The sequence below is a fragment of the Pan troglodytes genome, chromosome 10, assembly GCF_028858775.2.
Source record: "Pan troglodytes isolate AG18354 chromosome 10, NHGRI_mPanTro3-v2.0_pri, whole genome shotgun sequence".
Classification (NCBI taxonomy): Eukaryota; Metazoa; Chordata; class Mammalia; order Primates; family Hominidae; genus Pan; species Pan troglodytes.
In genome coordinates this window covers 57,342,973-57,356,781 of record NC_072408.2, presented here as the reverse complement: position 1 = coordinate 57,356,781, position 13,809 = coordinate 57,342,973, and positions in this window count along the sequence as shown.

The window sequence follows — 13,809 nt, the reverse complement described above, 5'->3', positions numbered from 1 at the left end:
GTCAGTAATTTTTGTGAGATTGAGCTGGGTTCTGTAATTTTAATAATGAATAGTCAGCCCCAAATCTTGAGAAAATATCCAGCTCTGAGAGAAAATCAATTATGTGAACAAGTAATTACAAATATGATTCCTAAGATATGGTGAATCAAATATGATGAATGCTAAAATCAGGATATTCACTAGGTGACATACTATCAAGCAATCGATCAGAAATAACTTAATTTCCCTTTATCCTTTCCAATTATATTCCCTACTATGCCACTTTATATATCCTTTATTCAGAAAAAATGAACAATTTTATTTGTTGCTGCATATGCAGCAGTGTATAGGTTTGTATGTTTTTTTGGTAATCTCCCCACTGCCTAGAAGTTCTCTTTCTCAGTTTCATAAATCTATATTATTTCTAATTTTTAAGATCCAGAGAAAAATTCTACCTCTTGTGTACAGTCTTTTCGTATTTCCTTGCTGGAAGGAACCTCTTCCTCCTTTGCATCCTGATGGCATCCTTCTGGAACTTCTTATTAATTTAATCACTTTTGGGGGTACAAAATACATATATTTGTAAATGTCTCTGATACTGACCCACCCTAACCTATTCCTTACCTCATTTCCTAAACAAATATTTTTAGCTCCTGCCAAAATTAATTAGTTTTAGTTTTGTGATGAAAGCTAATCTGTGCTTCACTAATGACTTAATATGTTAATTCTCCTAGAGGACACTTTCAGATTCCTCTCTCCTTTAAGATCCTGATGTACCACATAGGTACAACCATGTTATCATAGATAAAATGTTGCTGTATTTACTTATTTACAAATCTGACCCAATCTGTATTCTACAGTTGAGTGCAGGGGCTTTATATGATTTCCTATCCTCACTTCCAATCAAATTCTGGCATAGAGCAAATACTTAATAAGTGTTCGTGGGTAGAAATAAAGGAAGAAAAAAGTAAGCAAGAAAAGCTAGAAGACAGAAAATTTAGCCAGAAGCTTTCTGAAAGCAAAATATCTTAAATTATTTAAAAATGTTTTCTAATTACGGATCATTCCAGAGACTGACTTGAAACAAGTACTTTAGGGCCTTTGACGCTCCTAAAATCATAACCTAGGTAATATCCTTGTGAAACAAATGCAAGTGAGACACTATGACCCATTTTGATCTCAGACCAATTTTCCTTGCCTAGCATGATTACAGGTGGAGAGACACTCCTTAGCAGCCTTCCTGTCCACACATACTTAATGCATCACTCTTTTGACCACATTTATTCATAGAATCAATAAAATCAGACAGTATTTGAATTTCTATCATTTAAAAAAATTAATGCATTTTCAAAAACGGTTTGTTGATTATTTTGCTTGTTTTCACATTCTTGTTCATTTCTGGGAATTAGAAAGGAATTAACAATAGGAAGTAAGTACCCATCTTAAAAATTGCAGAAAAGGTGTTTAGCACATGGGTAGTAGTCTTACAACACGGAGATGCAATATAAAAATATGGCATAAATCATTGATCTAGATCTCTTACATCACTCCTTTCCCCCCCCCTCTTCTTCCTACTATATAATTTAAAACTTGAATCTCACTTTTTAAAAGATAAAGTTCTACCTTAAAGTTAATTTTTTGCATCTTTTATTCCAAGAAATGGAGAGGTAAAAAGGAGGAAAATAGAGAATAAAAGTCTGTTTGTTTTCTCTCAACTCCCATACCACCTAACTCAGTACATTTGGATCATTCATCAAACTCAGATTTTATTTAATTTTCTTTTAAGGTCCTATAAATTCAGAATATGATGAGAAAGTGATATCCCATTTTATCAGAGAAGAACAAAGGGAGGCTTAATTTAAAGAAGACTATGTTAAATACATTTTCATTCACCTAGTGAGATAGAAGAATATGAGAAATTACAGAGGAAAGAAAGTATCCCTCCTTTCAGGAGGAAATTATCTTAATGAAAATAGTGAGGGCCAGGTGTGGTGACTTGTGCCTGTAATCCCAGCACTTTGGGAGGCCAAGGTGGGCGGATCATGAGGTCAGAAGTTCAAGACCAGCCTGACCAATGTGGTGAAACCCAGTCTCTACCAAAAATACAAAAAAAAAAAAAATTAGTGGGGCATGGTGGTGCATGCCTGTAATCCCAGCTACTCAAGAGGGCTGAGGCAGGAGAATTGCTTCACCCTGGGAGGCGGAGGTTGCAGTGAGCAGAGATCGCACCACTGCACTCCAGCCTGGGCGACAGAGCAAGACTCCATCTCAAAAACAAACAAACAAACAAACAAACAAAGAAAATAGTCAAGCTATTACAAACCAGTTAGATTTGATTTTAGTTTCTAACTAATGAAGTCAAGGTCAGCCATGAAAACCTCTGGCAACCAGTCACTTTTACCCAGTTCCATCATCATGGTTCCAACCTCTGACTTCAGCCAGCCAAGAGACTTAGCAGGGGCCCAACAAGAAACTCACAATATAGTGGGAAGCAATTGTCAATACCAAGAAAACAACATACAAACATGTACTCATGGTACTTCTGTAAACTCATTGTATTGAAAAGGAAAATACAACCTATTAATGCTTATGAAATAGTCACTGATTCTGTTGGGCAAATTAATGGGAGCGAAAGTATCCACTAATCAGAAGTTTGATTGATGACTCAATATTCAGTATCTCAAATATTTGAACCTAAACTTGAGGCCACTGGTTGAATGTAAATGGGCTGTTTCTTTTCTATCATTTGGTTCTATTCAGAGCCTGAAATATGTTCTTTGTTTAAAATGTGTTCAAATCTAATATTGGAAATTCCTCCAGAGCCTTGTGTTTGCCTTAATTTATGCTTTTAATATTTCTTTATTGCTTTTCTAAAGCAATGCACACATTTAAAATAGAAAAAGCAGATCCCACAAATTGCAACTAAGTGTAGGTAATATACACAGTTTGGAATCTAATTTATTACTAAAGCGTTATTAAGAGAAAGTACAGACAAACTAAATAGCTTAGGAAAATTAAAGCATTAATTCTAAGTTTCATTATTTAACTAGGAACATCAGAAAAATTTAATGTAAGTCTAAAAAATGTACATTTAATTCACTTTTGTAACCACAGGTTGAAAATATAAACTTTCAGGGAGGAAAGCCAACAGCATTCTAATCTTGTGCAGATATAACTGTTAGTCAATCTTTGCTATGTCATCATTAAAATAGAGAAAATCATGCCATTGTAAAAGACCTGCATTGAATCATAATGTGCAGCATATTTCCATAAAAATAGTGTAGATATCCTTTATGCACTTTTCAAGTCATAATCCAAAGACCTTTATTTAGTTCTCCTATATGTAGAGACACAATTTTGTATAAGATATAGTTTTTGTTCCTAATCAACCCCCCCAAAAATAAAAACAACAAAAACTAGAACAGCCTAGGAAGCAGGATTTTGGAAAGTTAAAAAAAAATGGTATGTGACTCATACCTTAATTTGCTGCATACTTGCCACGGAACTTTGGGTAAGTTATTTAACCTGTCTAAACCCCAGTATTCTCACCTATAAGAAAGGATTACAATAGTACCAGAATGGTTTTAAAGACCAAATGAAATAATGTAAGTACATTCATTTGCAAGGAGCCTCACTATAAGACTTTAACAAATGCTAGAATTAATAATATTATAATGGCTATATATTATTGTAACATTGCTACAACAGACAATAGACATCAATATTATCATAAACATTTTTATCATTCATTAGAAAAAATTCTTATGATGGAGAATTTGTTTTGTTTTATTTTCAATCATAAAAATATTACACAATAAAATCTGAAAAATCCTCATTGTAAAAAATTCAGACAATGTAGAAATATATGGATGTGTAGTAAATGGTGGAAGTCTTCCTATACTTTTCATCACTTAATCCTTCTCTGCTCTTCCAGTGTTGTTCCAAGTAACCATTTAACTACTTAGTCTGTGCCCTTTCTGATCCTTTTTATTCACTTATATTTGTTTATATATGCATATCCAGATAATTCAGCTTTGTTTTATTTTGTTTTCATGTAAATGGTTCATTTAAACATGCTACAGTGTTTTACCTAGATTACATATACCATAGTTATTTTCTCTTTTATGAACATTTGGGTTATTTCAATATTTAGCAATTGCAAAGAATGCTGCAGTGAAAAATCATCCTACAAGTCTTTCTGTAGATGTGGCGTATTTTCTAGAATGCAGACTTAGAAACATAAAAGCTTAATAGGGGAATATGAGCATTTCTAAAGCTTAATATATTATCAAGTTGCTATTTGAAAGCCTGTAACAATTTACAATTTACACACTCCACCCACCAGCCATGTATGAGGGAACCCATTTCCCATACTCTTCCCAACAGTGTATGTTTATTTAATCATTCCTTTAATGAATAACCATTGCACATCTACTCATGCCAGGTCCTAGGCATATTGCACATTCCCCCAAAAGCTTGCATTCTAGTAGAATGAAACAGACAAAAAGCAATGCACATGAAAATAGGTAAATAATGTTGCATATTAGAAAACAAGTTGCATGGGGTAAGACAGTAAAGAGTGAAATGTTAGAAAGTATTAAAACTAGAGTTTTAAATGGTAAATGATCAGACTAGACCTCATTAGAAATATAATATTTGAGAAAAATCTTGAAGGATGTAGCAAATTTAAAGAACTTATAATCTAGAGAAGGTGCTCCATTGTCCCTGGCTTCCAAAATTGTTGACAATAACTCTGTAATCTACTACATACTACCCACAGCACCCCATACATACTTTCTAAGTGAACACCTTCATTTTTATGCAGTTTTAAAAGTTTATAATTTAATGATATCACTAAGCTATGTCTTGAAATTTTAAGATTTTAAAATTAATTTTCCCTCTAATTCTACAGTTTTTTTCAGTCTGAAGCTTCTGACTTTCATTCATTTATAAATAATTTTCTTCCATTAAGTGTTTGGTTATTTTTCATTGCAATTCATTCTATATACTTTAGAGGCAATTGTCCATATTTGTCTCTTCATTTTAGACCTTTATGTAGTCTCCTTTATTCAATGGTCTTTTTGTTCCTTTATTTCATGGTTTGATTTTTTTCTCTCTCCATCTTTGGAAGCGTCAACTCTGACTTTGCCACTTTATTGTGTCTATATATTGCATGTCTTTCTCTTTCTTGGGTTCATTTTTCATTTGGATATTATAAATCTGTAGGAAATTATTTCAATACAGTCTGCAAATGTTGAACTGTTGGAGCCTGTTTATAATTTAAATTGTCATTATTCTTCTCTCATGTTTGGTAATAATTTGGCTTCTTATTGAAATTTAACTTCAAAATCATTTTTCCTCAGTTTTCAAAAAATATTTTTGCACTCAATAGAATTCTTAATCATCATAATAAAGGTAATATTTATCAAGAGTTTACAAAGAGCGAGGTTACTATGCGTATACATTGATATCATTTAATACTTAAACCAATGAAATACGTTCTATTATTGTCCATAATTCAAGTAAAAAAATGTGGCTTAAAAACAGAAGTGGTTTGTTCACTGTTTTATGATAAAGATGTGTTACAATCGGAATTGAAACCAGTGTCATCTGAAATAGAGGTCAAGTCACATTCTTGATAACTATTTGATTTTGGTTTATCTGCAGGCAAGCTGACTCCTCTACTCTTGCAAAAGCTTTAAGATTTTTTGGGGGGGAGGGGGGTGTATCCTTGAGGTTTTGAAATTGCAACCCGATATATAAATGTGTATCTTTATTTATCCTGCCTTACACTCAATGGAAACTTTAATTCTGAGGATTTATTCTTCTCTAACTTCTGAAAATTTCTGAATATTAATGTTTTTCTAATATATTTTCTTTTTTTATTGTGGTCCCTCCTATATAACTACTATTAGATGGCTATTGGATCTTCTGATTAACTCTTTATGCTTCTTAATATTTTTAAATATTTTCTATATTTTTCTTCTTGTTTTATATTTTGGGAGACCTCCTTTTCATCTTTCAGTCCCTAATTTAAACTTGAATGGTTATCATTCTGTTAGTTAGACTTATTTTTAATTTAGGATCTATATTTTTAATAAACTTTGTCAGCCATTTGCTCACCTAATCCTTTCTTTCAGATTTTTAAAAATCTTTAATTGTTTTTGCAATGATTTTAGATTTACAGAAAAGTCGCAAATATAGTACAGAGTTTCCCCTATATGCTTCACTCATCTTCCCCTAAGGTTACCACAGTGCATTTATCAAAAGTAAGAAATAAACATTGGTACATTACTATTAACTCAACTACAAATTTTGTTCAGATTTCACCAGTTTTTCCACTAATACCCTTTTTCTCTTCCCAGATTCAACCTAGGATCCCCTACTGTCTTTTGGGTTTTTGCTTTTCCTCAATTCTACTATTCTTGGTTTGTGTTTATGTTAACAAATAGAAGACCAGGTTTATGATTCTACATAGCTTAGAAAGGATCCCCGTATATTTATATAGACTGGTTTCCCAAATGGGTCTCTCTTTTGAATGGGAACTGACTGGGGATTTTGTATAAAGAATGGATTATGTCAAAAGGCAGGCTTCCCTCTGGTATACATGGGGTGGAGCAGACAATCAAAATGAGACATTGCCTTCTCTGACTCATGGCTAACATAACGAAGGCTTTATTATGTTCATTTCACTTTGCATAAAATTATGTTTCCATTATTATTTTTTTGTTGACCTTTATTTTCTTTTGTGGTCGTTAGAGTTACCTTGAAATTCCCTCTATTGTGTTCTGCACTTTTTCTACACCCGAGTAGAAATCATTCCCTGGAATGCAGTTAGGTTTCATTTGTTTTTCATTTTTGTTTCTTGTTTCTGTATTTACACTTTTTGTATGTAATTCTTGGGTTCTTTTCTGGGCTGAATACTCTCTTCAACTCAGTGTGTGTCTGTTTGTGTGTGTGTGTGTGTGTGTGTGTGTTTTCGGAAAGCATGAACAGATATGAAGAGGAAAGCTTTCTAAAAGATACATGCTTGTCCCATGTCAATCTTTGATATATCTTTTTTTTAAATAATGTGACTTGTGAATTCTCCTCAATATACCTATTTTTACTTCCATATAAGGCAATGTCTTAAATTATTTAGTCTCTAAAAATATTACATAAAAAATGGACGCTTTCAGAATAACTTCATTCTTAAAAGAATACGTTATTGCATGCAATTTCAGGATGCAAATAATCCAGGTCAAAGGGCTAGCAGGAGAAGGGGTGAGAGAACTACATTAGGTACAAAACCTATGTTCCCACCTGGGCTGTGCTCTTTCTAGGATAAGGCATAAAGCTATCTGAATTTGTTAGCCAGTATAAAAATAAAAGAATAATATCTGTCTTATCCCCAGCATGTGGGATTGCTCTCAGTATCAAAAACATAGTTATGTATAAGACCACTTTGTAAAGCACTGTGCATGTTTACTCTTTTATTCAGGAAATATTTCTTGAGTGCCTTCTAAGTGCCAAGTCCTCTTTTTGGTGCAATGTTAAGTGTTTCTAAAGAGAGAGAGATTATGGAGGGCTAAAGTAATATGCCTTAGAAGTGGCTGGAATTTTATATTGAAAATCAGAAGCCAGAAACATTTGAATGAGAGAGGGATAAAATAGAGAATTTAGGTTAGAAAAGCAGAGAGAACTAATGTCCCTCAGAATTTGAGTGGATTTGGGTGAACAGTTCCCATCTGGTTGGAGCAAGAGCTTTTTCTGTGCTTTCTCTAAATCACTATGTTGGACACATTTTGCACACCTTAATTAAGTTTACGTATTATGTATTAGGTTAGATTGTTTTTTGCCAATGTTACGGCAAAACTCGCAATAACTTTTGCACCAATCTAATAATTTGATTTACATGTTTTTCAAACTATGAAAAACAAACTTTCATATCATTTTTGTACCTACTCACGAGAGCATTTAAATCAAAGTTGATTGTTTCACTTTTTAAAAAATTTATAAATTGACTTAATTTCAATGTAGTGTAAGATACACATTTTCATCATTAAATTCTCCATGTTTGTGGCCAGGGCTACTAACTGGTTAAGTCACATTGCCATCTCTATAGCACCTTAAAGAGTTGAAGCCAGACAAACACACTTCTACCAAAGCTTGGATTCTACAATACTGTCAGTGGAGTAGTATTTCCCTAAGGATGATTTCTATCTCCAGAACTAGCCTCCCACTTTATTTTGACAAAACTCAACACCCATCTGTTTATGCAGTCGTTTGATTGCGTGGGAAGTTTGACAAGTCCATGGCCAGATAACAGAACTGAATCCTTTTTATAGTCTCATACATTTTGTAAATCAACAATATGAACATCCTAAAATAATAAAATGGGTGGCATGTTTTTTATGAGTTGGACAATTAAGGGATAGGTTCAACATGAAAGCCTGTCAATCATTCTGCATACATTAGAGATTAGCTTTAATTTCTTTTTAATTATAAAAATTGCCTAATAAAGAGAGGCAGATTTCAAAGGTCGATAGTGCATAAATATGCACATAAACCTTAACAAAAAAGCCAACTTTGACACCCCGTCTATATGACAGTAACATTCCTCTGGCTACACATTTGATATTTCACTAGTGTGAACTTTTTTGACTCTATACTTATCCTTATTCTATAATTCAAATCCTTTATGTACTGTAGAGTTGGCAAAAACAATCTCCTCTCTGTCCCACTCTAAAAGAACTTTCTCCATTTGTCTTACTAATGTTGCAGGCATGGGGGGTAGTTGGGTAAAAGGAGACTGAAAGGATGCAAGAGTGAGAATCGTTGGTCAGACTCAAGACAAAACTGAAAAGTTTTATAATTTGACTGCCTTTAAAAGTTGTTTAACTTCCTAGCTGCTTGAGAGGTTGAGGCAGGAGGATCATTTGAGCCCAGGAGGTCGAGGCAGCAGTGAGCTATGATCGCTCCACTACATTCAAGCATGGGTGAATGAGATTCTATCTCTAAAAAAAAAAAAGTTTTAATTTAAAAAAAGTAACTAAACTTCTATCTCAGTAGTGGGCATGGCTGAGAGAATTTATCAGCTGGATTAGCAATGGACAATTAATTGCTGAGTGAGAAAGGTCATTTGGCATTTTGGGTCCTCTTTTTTTTAAATTTCAAATTTTATTGTCAATTAAAGAGTACACATTCACATGTGTTACATGGGTAAATTGCGTGACATTCTGGCTTGGGGTTCTAATGATTCCATCACCCAGACAGTAAGCATAGTACCCAACAGGTGGTTCTCCAGCTTATGCCCCACTCGCCCCCTCACCTTCTAGTGGTCTCCAGTGTTTATTGTTCCCATTTTTATGTTCATGTGTATTTATTGTTTATCACTTGCTTATAAATGAGAATATGGACTATTTGTTTTTCTGTTCTTGCATTATTAATTTGCTTAGGTTAATGGCCTCCAGCTCCATCCATGTTGCTGCAAAGGACAAGATTTTGTTCTTTTTTATGGCTGCATAGTATTCCATGGTGTAAATGTACATTTTCTTTATTCAATGCACCATTGATGGGTACCTAAGCTGATTCCATATCTTTCCTATTGTGAACAGTATTGCAATGAACATACAGGTGTGTGCATCTTTGATAGAATGAATTATTTTCCTTTAAGTATATACCAGTATACCCAAAGTAGTAGGATGACTGAGTCTAATGGTAGCTGTATTTTAAGTTCTTTGAGAAATCTCTAAACAGCTTTCTAGAGTGGCTGAACTAGTTTGCGTTCCCACTGACAGTGTATAAGCCTTCCCTTTTCTCTACAGTCCCAACCACATTTGTTGTTTTTTGACTTTTTAATAGCCATTATGATTGGTGTGAGATTATTTTACGGTTTTGATTTGCATTTTTCTGATGATAATGTGATATGACGATAGTGATAATGAGTTATTTTTTCATATGTTTGTTGGCCACTTGCACATCCTCTTTTGAGATATGTCTGGTTCATGTCCTTTGCTTACTTTTTAATTAGATTTTTGTTGTCGTTGCTTTTGCTGGTTGATTTGTTTAAGTTCCTTGTAGATTCTGGATATTAGACCTTTGTCAGATGCAAAGTTTGTAAATATTTTCTCCCATTCTGTAGGCTGTTTACTCTGTTGGTAATTTCTTTCGCTGTGCAGAAGCTCTTTAGTTTAATTAGGCTCCACTTGTCAATTTTTGGTTTTGTTGCATTGCTTTTGGGGACTCAGCCATAAATTCTTTAGCAAAGCCTATGTTGAGAAGGGTATTTCCCAGGTTTTCTTCTAGGATTTTTATTGTTTGAAGCCTTATATTTAAAGTTTTAATCCATTTTGAGTTAATTTTTGTGTATGATGAGAAGTTGGGGAGCAGTTTTAATCTTCCACCTATGGCTAGCCAGTTATCCCAGCACCTTTTGTTGAATGGGAAGTTCTTTTTCTTTTGCTTATTTTTGTTAATTTTGTTGAAGATCAGATGGTTATAGGTGTGCAAATTTATTTCTAGATTTTCTACTCTATTTCACTAGTTTATGTGTCTGTTTCTTGTACTGTTTTATTATTATTATTATTTACTATGCCTTATGGAGCAGACTAACCCATGGTCAATGTGCCCAGAGTTGCACCATGCTATTTTGATTACTGTAGCCTTATAGTATAATTTGAAGTATTATTGTTAAACAGAAAATGTTATTAGTCTTTCAGAAGGAAAGTTATTCATTCAAAATATTGGCTTGATGAACTTTGTAGCTATAAAGCCTGAAATTACAATGAAATAAAATCTGTATCTTTGTCAATCCATGGGATACATTAATGCCTCAATTTGATGATCTGCTCTGTTTTGTTATTATATACATATTTTATAAGCAGGAGTCATCAGAGCATAAAACGTATCTATCTTTACAACATAATATTTAGGTGGTATACATGTTTGATTGAGAGGCTACAGTAAACCTGTCTTTACAATTTGAAAATTCTCATTTCAAAAGCTCATTTTCTGCCTTCTTTTTGTTTCAATTTCTTATATCTTAATTTTTAAAATAGTTTATATCCATGTATCAAAAAGTAGGCATCTTAGGTCACCACACTGGTAACAAATTTCAATGTTGTAATATACTTCTATGACATTTACTAAATGGGTGAGCTGTGGTTTTTATTTTATATTTTACATGATTTATGGGCTCTTGTATTGAACCCTTCAGTTTAAAAAACATAAACAACAGAGTCTGACTTTAAGTAATCGCAGAATCCTCAAAAATGTGCTATAAAATGTTTACTTTTAAAGTTAAAAATAAATTATTCCTTAGTAGTGTTAATATATATGAAAATAATAATATCTATTTGAACTCATATGCTAGAGATGTGTGACTATCAGACTTATGCTTGTGTGACTGTCTTATGGATTTGTTCTGATCTGGTATCTCCACACCTAATTCTCTCACTCGGTTCTATTATTTTTTTGGCCAACATAACCAGTTGGTTAATCAATACATTTTTATTCACAAAGGGAAATCTTTGGCATAAGTTAAGATGTTCAATAGTCTGCCCTATTAACTTCATTCTTCTTTAAGGTGTGGCTTTATGGTTGCTCTTGTGAAAAACCCTACTGTGGCATCTTAAATCTTTTTTTTTTTCTCAGTTGGTATTATATCTGAGAGCAGTTTTGGGGTACAGTACTTATGCATTATATACCTTCCCATCCAAAGACTAGCCTGACAAGATGTTACAGAGGATGAGTTTTCATCAGGTTCTTCAGAGGTGGAGCTCTGTGCCAATACTCCTGCTGCTTGACTTATGATATCTTTATAAAGTTGAATAAACTGGTATAAATTCATTAAAAAAAAAAAAGAAAAACCCTACTGTGTTTATGGCTTTAGTGAATTGCTGAAGTTAATTTCCCAGCAACCTGTAGAACAAGTACAGAAGAAAAGTGGTGCCCCTCAGTTTTATATTAACTTGTTTTTTCTAAATCTCTCTAGTCTAATCCCTTTATTCTTAGTCATTAAAGAAATGGCCAAAAAAACTATCATGCACAATAATTTTTAAAAATGAAGCTAGCTTCCCAGGGCTTGAAAATGTCTTAGCTGTATTAAGTTCAATCAATTTGAACAACAAATCATCAGTACTTTTTTTAATCGTAGAGTGAATTAATTAGTATTTTCAGTTGTGCTTTTTTCAACAGAGTAATTAGTCTTTCACATAGCATTCTCTTTGATGAAATGTTCTGGGGCTGGTGTCTGCTATAGAATCGCCTTTGCCCTGAATTATGCTCTTTGTTCCACAAGTTTCAGGGTAGGCTGCACAGTGCCTTTGACTACTTCATTTATACAATATAAATTTATTCCTTGGCTTATTCTCAAGTGCATGCATTTATGACCTATAGAAAATGCTATATTCCTTTCTTTGAAAGAATAATCAGTATAGAAAATGTAGCCTCTGTCCGTAACACAACTAGAAAGACCCCTACTCCCCCCAGAAAGACTGTTTGGCTTCAGTTTCCTAAATCTTTAAGAAGAGCATCACAAATTAAACAAATATGTTCTAAAAGTTGAATTGTGGAAAATATTGTAGTAAATGACATCACTTCAGTTAGGTGGCTAGGTATGCATAAGCATTTTGGAAATTTTACTTAGCTTCAATGTTTCTGACTACTAACAAAGATTCTTCCCTTAACCAAACTTTGATCAGGTTCTTCTGAGTTCTCATTGTAACTAGGACTTGGCTTTTGGGCTTCTGTGTTTGTCTCTCCATTGTCCAGTTTTAGCCAGAATCCTGCTAACTCAGTTTAACTGGAATTTCCCATCCTCGCTATCTAACTAAGCTTCATAAGTGAAGGAGAAATAAAATCCTTTCCAGACAAGCAAACGTGGAGGGGTTTTGTCATCATCAGGCCTGCCTTGCAAGACCTCCTGAAGGAAGCACTAAATATGGAAAGAAAAAACCAGTACCAGCCACCGCAAAAACACAGCAAAATATAAAGACCAATGTCACTATGAAGAAACGGCATCAACTAGTGTGCAAAATAACCAGATAGCATCATGATGACAGGATCAAATTCACACATAATAATACTAACCTTAAATGTAAATGAGCTAAACGCCCCAATTAAAAGATACAGACTGGCAAATTGGATAAACAGTCAAGACCCATTGGTGTGCAGTATTCAGGAGACCCACCTCACATGCAAAGACACACATAGGCTCAAAATAAAGGAATGGAGGAATATTTACTAAGCAAATGGAAAGCAAAAAAAAAAGAAAAGAACAAAAAAACAAAAAAAATCAGGGGTTGCAATCCTAGTCTCTGACAAAACAGACATTAAACCAACAAAGATCAAAAAAAGATAAAGAAAAGTATTACATAATGGTAAAGGGAACAATTAAACAAGAAGAGCTATCTTAAATATATATGGATCCAATACAGGAGCACCCAGATTCATAAAACAAGTTCTTAGAGACCTACAAAGAGATTTAGACTCCTACACAATAATAATGGGAGACATTAACACTCCACTGTCAATATCAGACAGATCGATGAGACAGAAAATTAACAAGGATATTCAGGACTTGAACTCAGCTCTGGATCAAGTGGACATCTACAGAACTCTCCACCCCAAATCAACAGAATATGTTCTTCTCAGTGCCACATGGCACTTATTCTAAAATTGACCACGTGATTTGAAGTAAAACACTCAGCAAATGCAGAAGAACTGAAATCATAACAAACAGTCTCTCAGACCACAGTGCATTCAAATTAGAACTCAGGATTAAGAAACTCACTCAAAACCAAACAATTACATAGAAATTGAACAACCTGCTCCTGAATGACTCCTGGT